The sequence below is a fragment of the Zootoca vivipara genome, chromosome 2 (genome assembly GCF_963506605.1).
Source record: "Zootoca vivipara chromosome 2, rZooViv1.1, whole genome shotgun sequence".
NCBI lineage: Eukaryota > Metazoa > Chordata > Lepidosauria > Squamata > Lacertidae > Zootoca > Zootoca vivipara.
Window position 1 is genome coordinate 81709594 of NC_083277.1, and position 15260 is coordinate 81724853.

A 15260-nucleotide genomic window follows, 5' to 3' on the forward strand; every position below is an offset into this window, starting at 1 on the left:
GAATTAATAAGAACAAGTGGAATTGCACAATAATCCATAACATTACGTTAGGGCCAAAGGGACAGAACTTCATCCCCTCCTTCTGCTCGCTGGTAGCCCCCCACAAGTTGCAGAAGGAAATGAGTAGAGGGAGAGAAAGCCAAACCTTTGTCTTTCCCCCTCTGTTCACGCATACACACAAACAATGGAGAATGGGGTTGGGTGGGGACACTGGGGAGGCTGAAGACATATTTGGCAGAACACAAGTTTGAATTGGCTGTGTCTGCCAACCCAGCATCCTAGATTAATATGGATATTAGGGAAGTATCTATAAACTTTTGAAAAATGGAGGAAAGGCATTATAGTTTTGGGGTTTTTGTATTTAAAAATAGTTTATTTGACACAGCATATATTCTGGTGTGCCTGGCGTGCTCTGGTCCATGGGGTCACGAAGAGTCAGACACGACTAAACAACTAAACAACAACAACATATTCTGATCATTCTCATAATCTTAAAAACCATCATGTGCTCCAATCTCATTAAAAGGAAGGAAGACATTATATCTAAAACAAATTGAAAGGTTAAAATGTATACTTCAAAGTATTCCAAACTATGTTACCCGCCCCAACCACTACTTCTCCCATGTGCCTCACTACCTGTGAGTTCAAAAAAATCGCCCCATACTGCGTAGAAGTTATCGTTTTCCTTTTGGTCTCTTGCTACTTGTAGTTTCCATGTTACCTTTGAAAGGAATCATAGTTAGCACTCACATTTTTCTGCAAAACCAGGAGAACTCTCTGCTGCCTGGTCCTATTCTTTCATTTCTGTCCTCAGTCATACAGAGGCAGACTACCCAAAAATAGAAAATAATCTAGATACCTATAACACATTGTTTAGTATTACCCTCAATGTGATGCACCACTATTGTAAATGGAGAGGGAAGAAATCATGAATTCCAAAAGGAAGGAAAGTATAATTAAGTATGGTGCAATGTTAATTATAATATAATATGTTGCATGCACTGTAAAACTATGGTGTTTTGAATGACCCAAGCCTGAAGGCTCATGATCTAACAATACACTTGCTATTATTGTATTGTTCAGAAGTTCCACAATTGAGTTGTGCTCAGTTTTTTTCCATAAGAAACTACCATGTGGGTGTATGCAACGAATTATAATCCCCTCTCTACTTCTGGCAGGAGAACCATAGAGCAGAAATAGCCTCATTAAATACAGGTTACGAGAGACTTTTTGACGATTCCAGAGCCATTCCTTTCATTTAATGGCTATGCCATTGGCTGGCCAGCAGCATTGCTTCACAATGAAGCTAAATAGAATTAGTCATAACTTTAAAAGCTGTTGAGAATCACACTTACATTATACTAAACAGAAGTATTTCCAGCTGGTATGGCAGCTTGCAAGGCTTGTTTGGCAGCAGTATCGTGTAATCTTCCAAGAGACACAAAAAAGGGAAGAGTTACTTACAATTTGGTTTATGGGTTTTTGCTACATCGCTGATAATGCAACTGCTCAGAGAAGTTAGCACAGTTAATCTGCCGCTGCCACTGCATTTAATACAAAACACACACACACACACACACACACACACACACACACACACACACACATCATATTTAGCACCTGGACTGGGAGCCTGGCATGACAAATGGAATGGCTCACTTTCTGCAGACGCTTCCATCAACGAGGACCACTCACAGGTGAAAAGGCGAGAGGCCTTTTGAGGAGCCCATAGTACAGTTCCGACAGCACAGAATAATTACATGTGCAGTATCACATCCTTGTTCCCTGTATTTACCAACCTGCACAATTACCAGTGTCTGTGGTATCCCAATAATTAATACACATTATATAAACCCATAACCATGAATGGAAACAGTGGGAACTGAAAAATTATTTGCCCTTTAACTATCCTGATAATGAAGGTTTCTTAAAATCTGTTACTATTCCTAACCCACATTAAGTGATACCTCATATATCGTAGAATTGCACAGTTGGAAGGTACTCCAAGCGTCGTCTAGTCTACCCCTGCCATATAGATATTAAGTAAAAGTAAAAAATGTAAAGGACCCCTGAATGGTTAAGTCCAGTCAAAGGTGACTATGGGGTGTGGTGCTCATCTCGCTTTCAGGCCGAGGGAGCCAGCGTTTGTCCACAGACAGCTTTTGGGTGACTAAACAGCTTCTGGTGCAACGGAATACCATGACGGAAACCAGAGCAGCACAAAAACACCGTTTACCTTCCCACTGCAGCGGTACCTATTTATCTACTTGCACTGGTGTGCTTTTGAACTGCTAGGTTGGCAGGAGCTGCGACAGAGCAGCAGGAGCTCACTCTGTCATGGGGATTCGAACCGCTGACCTTCCAATTGGCAAGCCCAAGAGGCTCAGTGGTTTAGACCATAGAACCACCTGCATCCCTATATTTGAAGTAAGTACAGTGGTACCTCTACTTACAAATAACTCTACTTACAAATTTTTCTACTTACAAATGGAGCTCCGTCCGCCATATTGGATGCAGTTTAGATAGGATTTTTTCTACTTATGAATTTTTAGATAGGGTTGCTTCGACTTACGAATTTTTTCTCCCAATGCATTCCTATGGGATTCGACTTACAATTTTTTTCGACTTACAAATGTGTGTTCGGAACACATTAAATTCGTAAGTAGAGGTACCACTTTGTGCAGAGTATCATACACATTCTCAAGTATCAAACATGTTCTCAGGCAATTCCATAACATGGTAAAAGTTAGGGGCAATCACGTTTGGCTCCACAGACAGAGCTACAGCAAGTGCTTACAGTACAATCCTAAATGTGTCTACTCAAAAAGAGGTCCCATTGCATTTAACAGGACATGCTGCCAGGTAGCTGGGTATAGGATTGCATCTTCAGACAATCTAAACCAGGCACAGGCAAACTCCGGCCCTCCAGATGTTTGGGGCTACAATTCCCATCATCCCTAGCTAACAGGACCAGTGGTCAGGGATGATGGGAATTGTAGTCCCAAACATCTGGAGGGCTGGAATTTGCCTATGCCTGCCTGATCTAAACCTTGATCCACCAGTCCTGCAGACTAACCTATAAACCGGATTTCTTTTTTAAAAAAAAAATCAATTCATGTGCTCAATTAATTAATTTCATTTATTTTTAATTTCAATAACACAGCATAAACAGCATGGAAATTATTCCAACTGTAGGTCCGTGTCAGCACTCGTGCCAGGCAGAAGGTCTGCTCCAGATTGCATCACATTGTGTCATATGATGTGGGGCTGACCTGCTATTGACTAATGGCAGCCTTGTATTCCTCCGGCACCTACATATTTTATGTTAAAGTGCCAGCCACCTAATGCCACCCACCAAGGAGCACAGCCCATATGTCTGCAGCCCTCTGGCTCTCCCACCTCGCTGTTCAGGGATGGATAATGCAGAGTGTTGCTCCCTTGGCACAGATTCTCAATGGCGTCACATCATCTGGGCTACTTGCCAATGCTGGATCTGAGCATCTTCTGGAAACGTTGCTCAGCTTTCCTTATTTGGCTGGGCTTTATGCCACTGGAGTTCAAATTGGTACTTGCAGAGAAAAGTGTAAGCCCCCCCCCACCTCGCCCGCATGCACCATGTCGGTTCTTTGCACCTATGATCTGCCTCCGTCTACTTCCAGCATTATTAATTCATCATGTTTTGAGCAATTAAAATGGCTCTCAGGATGGAGAACAGGGGAGGAGGCAGGAACTCCGGCAACCGATGCAGCCGAGCAAAAGAGGCTTGCATCTCAGAAGTGCTCAAAGCTCATTTTCAGGCAATAAGATTTGCAGTCCAAATGGGGTCAGTTGATATGATTGAGATATAATAAGGCTCTATTAACCATACGTGAAGATTTCGGCACCGTACAGAGCCGTAGGTCCCTTTCTCCTCCTGCCACTGCATAAATCATTTATGTTATCCAGGTATAATGAATATTAAATGGCCTATGGAGGAAATCATATTAACAGACTTCTTTGATTATTCGAACGACCACTGGGAATTATGGTCAGTCACTTTAGTGAAAGATGTGTAAGACAAAATAATAAAATATGGAGATTGGAGAATAAATCATTTTGACCAGGTATGAAAGTAATAAACATACAGAAATGAAAAAGCTACCACATTGACTAATGGAGCCATTTGTTTCCTGTTCCCAGGGGGTTTAATCCTTCCTTCCACAGAGAGAATGAGATTGCAAAAGCCAGTGGGTTCTAAGAGAAATATTTCTCCAGTACAGAGTAAGGCTACAGTCCTGGGCTCACTTACCTGGGAGTAAGTCCCAGTGCACTCAGTTGGGCTTACCACTGCGTAGACATGCATAGAAGCGAACTCTGTCTGTATTTGTTTTCTATATTGAAAATATTCATCCAGCCGGTTAACAGGAGTGTGAAATTAGCATGCTTGTCAACAACCCTTCTTCTGTAAACAAGGAGTTTCCTTACTTTGGGCAGGGGAAAGGAGAATCCTTGATATTGCTGCCTCGAAAGTAAATGGGAGGGTTGCATTATTTTCATGTTCATCCCCTCAATGCATCACACACATCTCTTCTCTTTGCCCCACATGCCACCACCATTGTCTTCCAGCTTTGGAAATTCCCTGGAGCAATGTGAAACTTACGGTATTTTGTCATAAGCATTGCTGGGGGTAGTATTGATTTGCCCCAATGAGGAGCTGTGCTTGAAACATGTGGGGCACTTACTCACTGAGTAAAGCCTTTTAGAGCACACAAGGCATTGGCCTTCTGTCACATGCCTAGTGCTGACCCTTTTTTGTCTCTCTCTCTTGTGTATGTGGATCAAGAATTAACAGGAGTGTGTGTGTGTGATGCTTTAGAATTATGTCTCTTTCTGAATGAATGATTTATTTCAGTCATGGACTAATAAAGCAATATTTCTGTAATATGATACCTAGGACTGAGCTGGCTAGGAAAAAGATATGTCAAATATTATTTTAGGTTCTTGATGGTCCAGCTGATTCCACTTCTTTGAAGTAAAGGCTTCTTAGCCCTTCACTTCTATTTACATCAGTAAATACCATCCTCAGGGGGTTGACAATCAGGCACCCATGGGCACTATGGCACCCACAAAGGGCTTCACTGGTGACCATGGGAAGGGCCCCAGACTCCGAGCTTTCTTTCTTTCATTTAAGTTTATCTTTAGTTCTCCTAGAAAGAAAGTTATGAAGCAAAATGTGCAGGCACCCTTCTAAGAAATTTCTATGAAATGAGTCAGCCTGGCTGCTCTCCACAATCAGGTTTTTAGCCAATGAGGGAAGTCAAAGCTGTGATTATTAAGTGAGTTGTTGGGACACCAGGCAACATGTCGTGGGCTCTCAAAGAGATCCTGCTGGTCCTGAGGTCTCGGGGTCCTAAAGAGTTGCTTTTTGTCCCCTCCCCTTTCGTGCCCTTTTCCTGCTTCTTTCTTACTTTCTAGTGCTGGTAGTTCTTGGAATCTCCCTTTCCTTTTCCCTAGCTACCAGGATGCATCTTTCCTGTAGTGGGTTTGTCTGAGTGCATTCTCCAGATACTACGACACAATAAGTTACAAATTATACTCTCCCTAAATGGCAAATGCAAAATATGAAAATGTTGTAAAGAGGCTTTGTTCTGTCTACTTCTGTGCAGAACCTAAAGTCAGGTACACATTAAGAAGGCACTGTACAGTGGTACCTTGGTATAAGAGCAGCTTAGTTTATGAACAACTTGGATTAAGAACGCTGCAAACCTGGAAGTAGGTGTTTTGGTTTGTGAACTTTGCCTTGGAAGCGGAACATGTTTTGCTTCCTGTTGAGTGTGTTCCATTGGTATATTGAGCCCCTCGCTGCTATGGGAAAGCACGCCTTGGTTTAAGAACGCTTTGGTTTAAGAACGGACTTCCGGAACAGATTAGGTTCGTAAACCAAGGTACCACTGTATAGTTAATTTACAGTGCAATGGTATGCATGTCTACTTCAGAAGTCTCTTTGTGCTTAATTGGGGCTTACTCCCAATAAGTAGGTGCAGGATGGCAGCCTTGGCTTTGGTTTAGGATTGGCAATGGGGAGGGGGGGAAGGATTCTTGTGCATTTAACTGACCGGCACAGTTTAGTTGTTATCTCTACAGCCAGGACTAGGAGGCCATATATGACTTTTCCATGGTGAGGATAAGATTGTCCCGGAAAGTTGAGGTGAGGATGGGAACAAGCAGCAATGACTGTACTCTCTTCAATTCTGTGTTATGCCACATCCCCATAGCAGTCGTGTTGTGACTAGTCTCCAGAGCACTGTCTCAAAATCAGAAGTGTGCCCTCTGGTCCAAAAAGGCACTTCTGTTTCTATAATAAATCATGGGTTGTGGTTAGGCATTTCCATGCAAAATGTTTGGTTTCTTGAAAAGACAGAGTGGAAGGGGTGGAAGGCAACTTATAAAACTAATCAAATCTACATATTCTGAGCAAAATGGTGGGTGGGGCAGAAATCCCATGAGTGATGATTTCAGAACACCTGGTTTTGCTTTTTTTTTTACAGGTAATGCTTTAGTCTTAATATATCTAACCAAGGGGGTGGGATGCAGAGTTCCACTCATTCAGGGGGACTTCCCCTTCCTCTCCTCTCCCAGCGCATTCCCAAAACCTGCTCAAGAGGGTTCCCCCAACGCACTGCAGTAGGTTTTGAGGGTTTGCAGGGGAGTTGCAGGGGAGAGGAGACAGTTCCCTGGATACGATGTGAAGTCTACTATAAACAGTCTATTCTAATGTGAGCAGTGCAGAGAAATGTCCACAAAAGTCTACGTAGACACAGCTGTGACAGACGCATTCATCTCAGTGAGATAGTAGTTGGCCATGCTACATCCAATGATGTTAATCTAGCTGTCATAATGTTAAATTTATTTCATTTATCATGTGTGGGGGGGAAATATGAAGGCAGAATCATAGTTCTGCACATTTTACTGTGAATGATGCATCCACTTAGTACTGCAAATGGGTGATACATAGAAGATTGATAGGCACTTGGAGGGCACATCTATCGAAACTACCATGTGCATTTTGCCATGGGCTTCAGGGTAGAACAAAATCCGCCATATTCCTCAAAAGGTATTTGGGGAGTGTTTTTCAGATGCATCTCAAAAGGCAATCCAATCTTTTCTGGAGTTAGAATGGTCCGGTGAATTTGACTGCAATCCAAACCATGCTTACCTGGGAGTAAGTCTCAGTGAATTCAATAGGACTTACATCTGAGTAGAGATGGTTAGGCCCCAATCTCCGAGTGGTGCGAAATTCCAGGGACTTACCCAGGGTTTGGGTTTCCTTTGGAACGAGGTGCAGCAGAGAGTTTCTTTATGATATATGGTTTATTTACACATATATACAATCCGAGCCTATGGTGGAGGGGTTTACATCATTAAGGGTCTTGGATCCCAGCAGAAATCAGGCATGGCTGTGTCTCTCAGCCGCCCAGCCTACAGCCTGCCAACTTCACATAATGCCGGCTATCACCCTCATCAGGAATCTAACCTGCCTTATCCAATAATTAGAAGCCTTGATTTAATTATAACACTTGCCAGATCCAGAGGTTAAAGGAGTCTAGCACACATCTTAACATCTCAAACTTATAACAGTGCTATACTGCAAGTTCCAAACTGAACAGCTACATTCATTAACATCAGTTGGAGACCGCAAATGGAAAGTAAGGTGGCAAATCAGAGGGACAGCGAAAGATTCAGAATATTTTAAATTATATAAGAGGCAGCTCTGGCAACAACAAAAGGTAAAAATGGTGCTGCAGTACAGATGAAAATTTCATAGCTAGAAATTGACAGTAATTTAGAGCTTGCACAATCCTGGAGTAATTTGGGGACACAGTGTTATTTCCAATATTCCTCAAACAATATGAAAAGTGCTGTTCTTTAAAGGAGAATGGCCAAGAGAAATGCAGAGAGTCTTATTCACATCCTTAGCTGTGGGCTGGATAGAATGCCACAAGCTTGCCTAAGATTAAACAGATGGAGGAAGATAGAGGTAAAAAGTGGACCACAAAGCTAACGAAAACCATTACTTCTTTGATTCGCATCTCAGGGGAATTTAGGAAATGAGCTAAGAGGGGCTTACTTGGCTAATACTTCATGCCTGTGTCCTTGGGAAGCAAATGTCCTGCTGGATATTTCTCTATAATGGGATGGATTCCAAGCTAGTGGCTAAACAAAAACTGTCCATGTGCACACTCCACGGGGCTGAAATGCCCTCACACCAGCCAGATGGTTACGCTATGATGTAAACATATCCATTGTAGCGCTGCCAGCTTATCAGCATTTTCTTCTAGAAACACCCTGGTCCTAAACATATTTACATGGAAGCGAGCATTTAATTAATCTTGGGGGGGGGGAGTTCCTGATACATAGTGAGGCATATATCACTATCAAATCAAGAGAACATGCCAACTTTAGGGGACGTTTAGGGGGAGAATGATATGAAACAGGATTTTGTTCCAAGCATGTGTTTATTTGCATTAATTTATTCAAAACAGTTCTAAGCCACTGTTCTGAGTAGAACTTTCACAAGGTGGCTTACATGATTAAAATTCAAAAATATAAGACTGATTCAGAAGTGTAAAATACAACATAATTTCTTTTTAAAAAACAAAAAACATCCCTACTGCTAAACAAACTGGTACTACTAAAAGGCACCACCCAATCCAAAATATAAAAACACATTTTTTAAAATCAATTCATTATATACATATAAAAATAGTACACTAAATGATGATGATGATGGTTTGGCCACCTGGAACAAATAGGTCTTCAGTGTTTTCTAAAGGACTGGAGTGCAGAGGTCAATGTCTGGAGGTCAGCTGGCAATGAATTCTAGAGCTGTGGAGCCACAATGGAAAGGGTCCTCTCCCCTCTGCTTACCAATTTAGAACCATATTAGCAAGTTTGTTGAAGATCCTCTTGTGTTGAAGGTCCACATTGGGAAGACATGTAGCATTTTGAACCTTTAAAAGATACTTGGAAGAGTGTGGAGACTGGCGGAAAATGCTTCCATGTGAAGGTGCCTGTGGGAATGGTTAGACAATGAAAATGGTTTAGACCAGGCATCCTCAAACTGTGGCCCTCCACATGTTTTGGCCTACAACTCCCATGATCCCTAGCTAACAGGACCAGCGGTCGGGGAAGGTGGGAATTGTAGTCTAAAACATCTGGAGGGCCAAAGTTTGGAGATGCCTGGTTTAGACTGACTAAACCAATTTACATGGCAAATTGGTTACAAACTTTTAGGTCACCACAGAAGCTTCTGTCACCATAGCAAACTATTCAGAAGTTTGCCACAGAAAATGTGAAGGTGCCTGTAGGGAAATGAAGGGCTAGCTCCACCCCCTAGATTACTCTCATCCTGGCAACGCTCCCAAGGTGACACGTGAATGGTAGTTCATCTATGAAGAGTTTCCAATGTGGGAACACGATCCAATCAGGTTTCCCATTGTAGTATTGGTAAGCATTTGGCTGATGAACTGCCATGCTTCGGAGGCAGCTGACAGTACATTGGCTCAGAATCATTGCAACCTCATCCAAAGGGGCAGAGCTAGTCTCACACATTGTCTAACCATTTTTCTTTTATAGGACCAACCACAAACAATCATCTCATGGTGGGCTAAAATGTTCAAATAAGCTCTTAAAAGTATGGGATTCTTATATGGCCGGGCTTCTTCCTATGTTTAAATGCATTTTTAAAAGCGATGCTTAAACGGATGTGTTTCCTTTACCTGGAAAGCTGTCAAGCAACAACAACAAAATGACTACAATATTCATTTGATCTAAACACAGTCTCAATGCATTAACTTGGACTACTGCAATGCACTCTACGTGGGGCTACCTTTGAAGGTGACCCGGAAACTACAACTAATCCAGAATGCGGCAGCTAGACTGGTGACTGGGAGCGGCCGCCAAGACCACATAACACCGGTTCTGAAAGACTTACATTGGCTCCCAGTACGTTTCCGAGCACAATTCAAAGTGTTGGTGTTGACCTTTAAAGCCCTAAACGGCCTCGGTCCGGTATACCTGAAGGAGCGTCTCCACCCCCATCGTTCTGCCTGGACACTGAGGTCCAGTTCTGAGGGCCTTCTGGTGGTTCCCTCACTACGAGAAGCCAAGTTACAGGGAACCAGGCAGAGGGCCTTCTCGGTAGTGGCACCCACCCTGTGGAATGCCCTCCCACTAGAGGTCAAAGAGAACAACAATTACCAGACCTTTAGAAGGCATCTCAAGGCAGCCCTGTTTAGGGAAGCTTTTAATGTGTGACGGATTTCTGTATTTTAATGTTTGATGGATTTCTGTATTTCAATGTTTGATGGATTTCTGTATTTTAGAATTTCTGTTTTGTTGGAAGCCGCCCAGAGTGGCTGGGGGAACCCGGCCAGATGGGCGGGGTATAAATAATAAATTATTATTATTATTATTATTATTATTATTATTATTATTATTACAAAACTCACAAGTGATGCAATCCAGGCTACATTTCTAGTATCACTTGTGAAAATGTCCGCACCCTCGGGGCTAGCTGCTGATGCCCCAGCCTGCAAATTGAAGATAAGACTATCCCTTGCTACTAACACTGATGAATGTGTTTTGCCTTCACTGTCGTGGGCAATATGCTTCTGAGTAGCAGTTATTGGAAACTACAGGAGGGGAGAGTGCTGTGGCTCTCAGGTCCTGCTTACTGGTTTCCCACGGCCATCTGGCTGGCACCTGTGAGAACAGGATGCTGGACTAGATGGACCATTGGCCTCACCCAGCAGGCTCTTCTTATGTCCCCACATTAAACCCAGGGAAGACATTGTCAGTCAGTATAGTCAATACGGTACTTAGCTAGATGAACTGATGGTCTGACTCCATATAAGGCAGCTTCCTTCCTTCCTTCCTTCCTAGAAGTAAAATCATGGAAGGTACAGTCTGGAGCTGTTGGCCAAGGAGAGTACTTTGATTTGTGTGTGTGATACATAGGCTATTACTAGATTCTACTAAACAAGATAGGGATGTGAGTGGAGCTGTGGGTTAAACCACAGAACCTAGGACTTGCCAATCAGAAGGTTGGCGGTTCGAATCCCCGCGACGGGGTGAGCTCCCGTTGCTTGGTCCCAGCTCCTGCCAACCTAGCAGTTCGAAAGCATCTCAAAGCGCAAGTAGATAAATAGGTACCGCTCTGGCGGGAAGGTAGACAGCATTTCCATGCACTGCTCTGGTTCACCAGAAGCGGCTTTGTCATGCTGGCCATGTGACCTGGAAGCTGTACACCAGCTCCCTCGGCCAGTAACGCAAGATGAGCGCTGCAACCCCAGAGTCGGTCACGACTGGACCTAATGGTCAGGGGTCTCTTTATCTTTACCTTTACTAAGCAAGATGGAACACTTTCCAAACTGCTAAATTCTTTTTCTTTTCTAGGATCATTTTATTCTTTCCATTTTTGTATACAGTTTATGGGATAAGAATAATAATAAAGGATCCAAAGATAACTAACTAGGCTTAATTTATCCACCACCATATTCTTGTCTCTTTAATAAACACACAAACTATCCTGATAAATATATGCAAATGTGTTGCTGGAAAAATAGATTTTGGGGGGTTTGTTTTGTACCTCTAATCTTCATCCCTGCAGGAGGACTGCTAATAATAGCTTTGCTCTTTGGAGCTTAATTAAAAAGAAAGTTTAAAATTTTCTTATTGGCATTCATACAATTGAGTGTATTTAGTAAAACTCCATATGTGCACTGACAGAAATGTTCAATGCTGGCAATCCAATCAAAACTAATAAAGAACGGTTGAATACAGATTTGTTTTTTTCATCAGAGTGCAGTAGTATTGTGAAACCATTAAAATTTGTCTTAAGACTATTTCAGTTAAACGTGTGTGGTGTGGGCTAGTCATATTAATGAAGGTTACCGAAACAGAATGATAATACTGATGGGTAAGAGACTAATAACCCATTCAAATTGGTGGCTCTCAAGGTTGCTAGCTAACATGGTTCTTGGTCTTTGCTGTCTCAGTGTAACATACTATTCCTTTTCTATTTTGATTCTGTCTTCTGCAGCCTTAGCTCCCCCTCCTAGTTTGGTCTCATTAAAGAAGAAATATTATCCTACTGCACAATGCTATGCATGTTTATGTAGGAGTATGTACCACTGACTTCGACAGGGTTTTCTTCCAAATAAGCTTGCATGGGATTACAAGATATGAGTATCATTGGTAAAATTCAAAATGCTGGTGCTTACTTTAAAGACCTACATGACATGCAGCCCCAGAACCCCTACTTCATTGTCTGGTGCAGATCCTGTTTCACCTCTGATGAGCCAAAACTTTCTCCAAGCCACCCAACTTTGCCATAGAATAGGCGCAGCCTTTGGGCTTGCCGATCAAAAGGTTGGTGGTTTGAATCCCTGCAACGGAGTGAGCTCCCGTTGCTCAGTCCCAGCTCCTGCCAACCTAGCATTTTAAAACCACACCAAAAGTGCAAGTAGATTAATAGGTACCGCTCCGGCAGGAAGGTAAACAGTGTTTCTGTGCACTGCTCTGGTGTCAATGTTCTGTTGCGCCAGAAGCGGCTTAGTCTTGCTAGCCACATGACCCGGGAAAACTGTCTGCGGAGTGGACAAACGCCGGCACCCTCGGCCTGTAAAGCGAGATGAGTGCCGCAACCCCAGTCATTCAAGACTGGACTTAACTGTCCGGGGTCCCTTTACCTTTATCTAGTTTACACCAAAATCCAAGACATGCTGCTTTCAATTACAGTATGGTGGATAGAATAAATGACACCAGTAAGGTAATGAATAATCAAATGAATAATGAATTCTGTGTTTATTTATAATCCCTCTGCCTGTCCCTGTCTATAAAGTATTAATTTAAAAAAGAAAAAAATGCCATCTTCTCGTTTAGGAGTTTTAAAAATGGAATGTTGCTACGTTAATGCATGCTGCTGTTGCCCTTTAAATTTCGTCAAAGTCTAGGAAGCTAAAATTGCCCATTTTCCCACTTGCATTTCATGCACACAAAAAAATCCTCAGGAGACTTCATCAAGGTGGAAAAAAAGCAGTGCTGTGCAATCATCAATCCTCTCTGTTTATCCCCTGAGTCGGCAGAATCTTCTCAAAGAACAAGTGGAATGATATGCTAATATCACATTAGCTTCTTCATTATGCAGTTTGCTTGATTCTCTTTGATTAATAGGAGTATTGTTAGAAACTGAGGGGGAATACACTACTCTGTGCTCAGGCAATGAAAACAGAGTTTCTGGAGAAACAGACATTACACATTCATCTTATTTATAGTTGCTAGATTCCCTAAAGATGCTGTGCATAATGGATAGGATCAAGTAAAAGCTAAAAACTGCCTGAGCCTATATTTTGATCAGAAGCTGAAAATGCAATATGGCTGAGAGGAAAAATAAGAGGCAGGCATCTTTCTCCCAACTGCTATGTTAGCTTTGGCAATCGAGGATAAGCTATCCATATGCAAATGGTGAGCGTCTATCGCCTTTTCATTGCTGTCTTTCATCATGATGCTGAAGAAGCACAAATTAATTTGTGATTTAAGTAGCCAAGGGTAAATAATTAATTGATACAAATCTATTATTTCATCTATTATCTAATTATAAATTTGCAGAGACAACTTCCAATAGGAGGGGGAATAACTATGTCAGCTCCAGGGTGGTTTGTTTGTTTGTTTGTTTTTGTTTGTTTGTTTGTTTGTTTTGCCCTTTTCTGGGGTGTGGAGCTGTGCGTTTCAAGGTCTCCCCACCCTGAGCCACGGCAAAGAAGGAGGCCCAAAGCACTCTACAGCCTCTCTCTCAGCCATTGCTTACTAACAGCCATTGCTTTTAACAAAAAACCAGTGCTATATTTCTAGAAAAAGAGGTGACGGAACTCACCATGAATGCCTCTCTTGTTCTCTTAGAATGGCAATGGTGCTCACCTGAGAGGTTCCAGTGAGTTCCAGCTGAAAAAAGCCCTGACAAAAACCCTCATAGAATCATAGAATTGGAGGGGACCACAAGGGTCATCTATTTCGACTCCCTACAATGTGGAATCTTTTGCCCAAGGTGAAGCTCGAACCCACGACCCTGAAATCCAGAGTCTCATGCTCTACCAACCGAACTACCTAGGCACATTGTATAAAATGGCACATAAAATGCCACAAGTAAGGTTATGATACTGGAAACACATTAGGAAGAAGATCCAAAACAAAAGCAAGCTCACCCAAAGGAGCAAAATCTCTCCTAAAATTCAGGGAAGGATATTTAAATATCTCTCATTAGTAGCTATCCATGCATAGGTCAAAGAATCTTCATGTTACACCCATTTATTCTCATAGATATCCTTTATGAAAAGACCACAATGAGATGATGAATTTAATAGAATCTGGGAAATGTGAGTAGGTAAAGAATTAATTAAGAACAAAATCGTAGGTGGGTTCATTAATTTTTATGATATCAAGGACAAAAGTGTTGCTGCTTATTTAAATCATTCGATAATTGCTGAATAAATGATTTTGCAACTATTTTGTATCTGACTGCTGGAAGGTAAACTGTGGAGAGTAAACAATCTAGTGAGTCTTGCTGCCATGGTTATTTCCATTAAATGTTCTTACCTCTGCTCACATGAGATAGCTCTGCAAATTGGGTGAATGGCTATTAAAGTAGCAAAAACAGTTCAGTGTAAGCCAGTGTGAAGCAATGCATACTGAGGCAAATCAATAAATAAATCCTAACTTCACAAACACATTGATGGGGTTTGAACTGGTTGTTATTAACCAGAAAAAAGATCTCAGGGTTGTGGCAATGGAGGAAGAATCCATGTTAGGTATCAATAATAAAATTTCCATTATCATCATGTATTTATACAAATCTGTGGTGTAACCACACTTGGAATACTGTGCCCAGTTTTGGTTACCAGATGTCAAACAGGATTTTGTAGAACTGCAATGGGTTAATCACAATGATCAAAGCAACTGCCCTATAAGGAAAGGTTAGGGTTTGGGGCTGTTTAGTTTCTGAGGGGTGTGTGGGTAAAGGGGACGTGATACAGCTGTACAAAATTATCCCTGGTTTATAAAAGGGGATTGATTTCTCTCCTGTCATAATACTAGGATTTGAGGTTATTTAGTGGTTAAACCACTGAGCCTAGGGCTTGCTGATCAGAAGGTCGGCGGTTCGAATCCCTGTGACGGGGTGAGCTCCCGTTGCTTGGTCCCAGCTCCTGCCAACCTAGCAGTTC

At 42.1% G+C, this 15260-nt stretch overlaps 1 non-coding gene across 1 annotated transcript; it reads right to left on the reverse strand.

Annotated features, from left to right (window-relative positions):
* Positions 1-14078: 14078 nt before the first annotated feature.
* Positions 14079-14151, reverse strand: TRNAQ-CUG (transfer RNA glutamine (anticodon CUG)). Its single transcript has one exon. It is a non-coding gene; the product is annotated as a tRNA-Gln (tRNA).
* Between the last annotated feature and the right edge of the window lie 1109 nt (positions 14152-15260).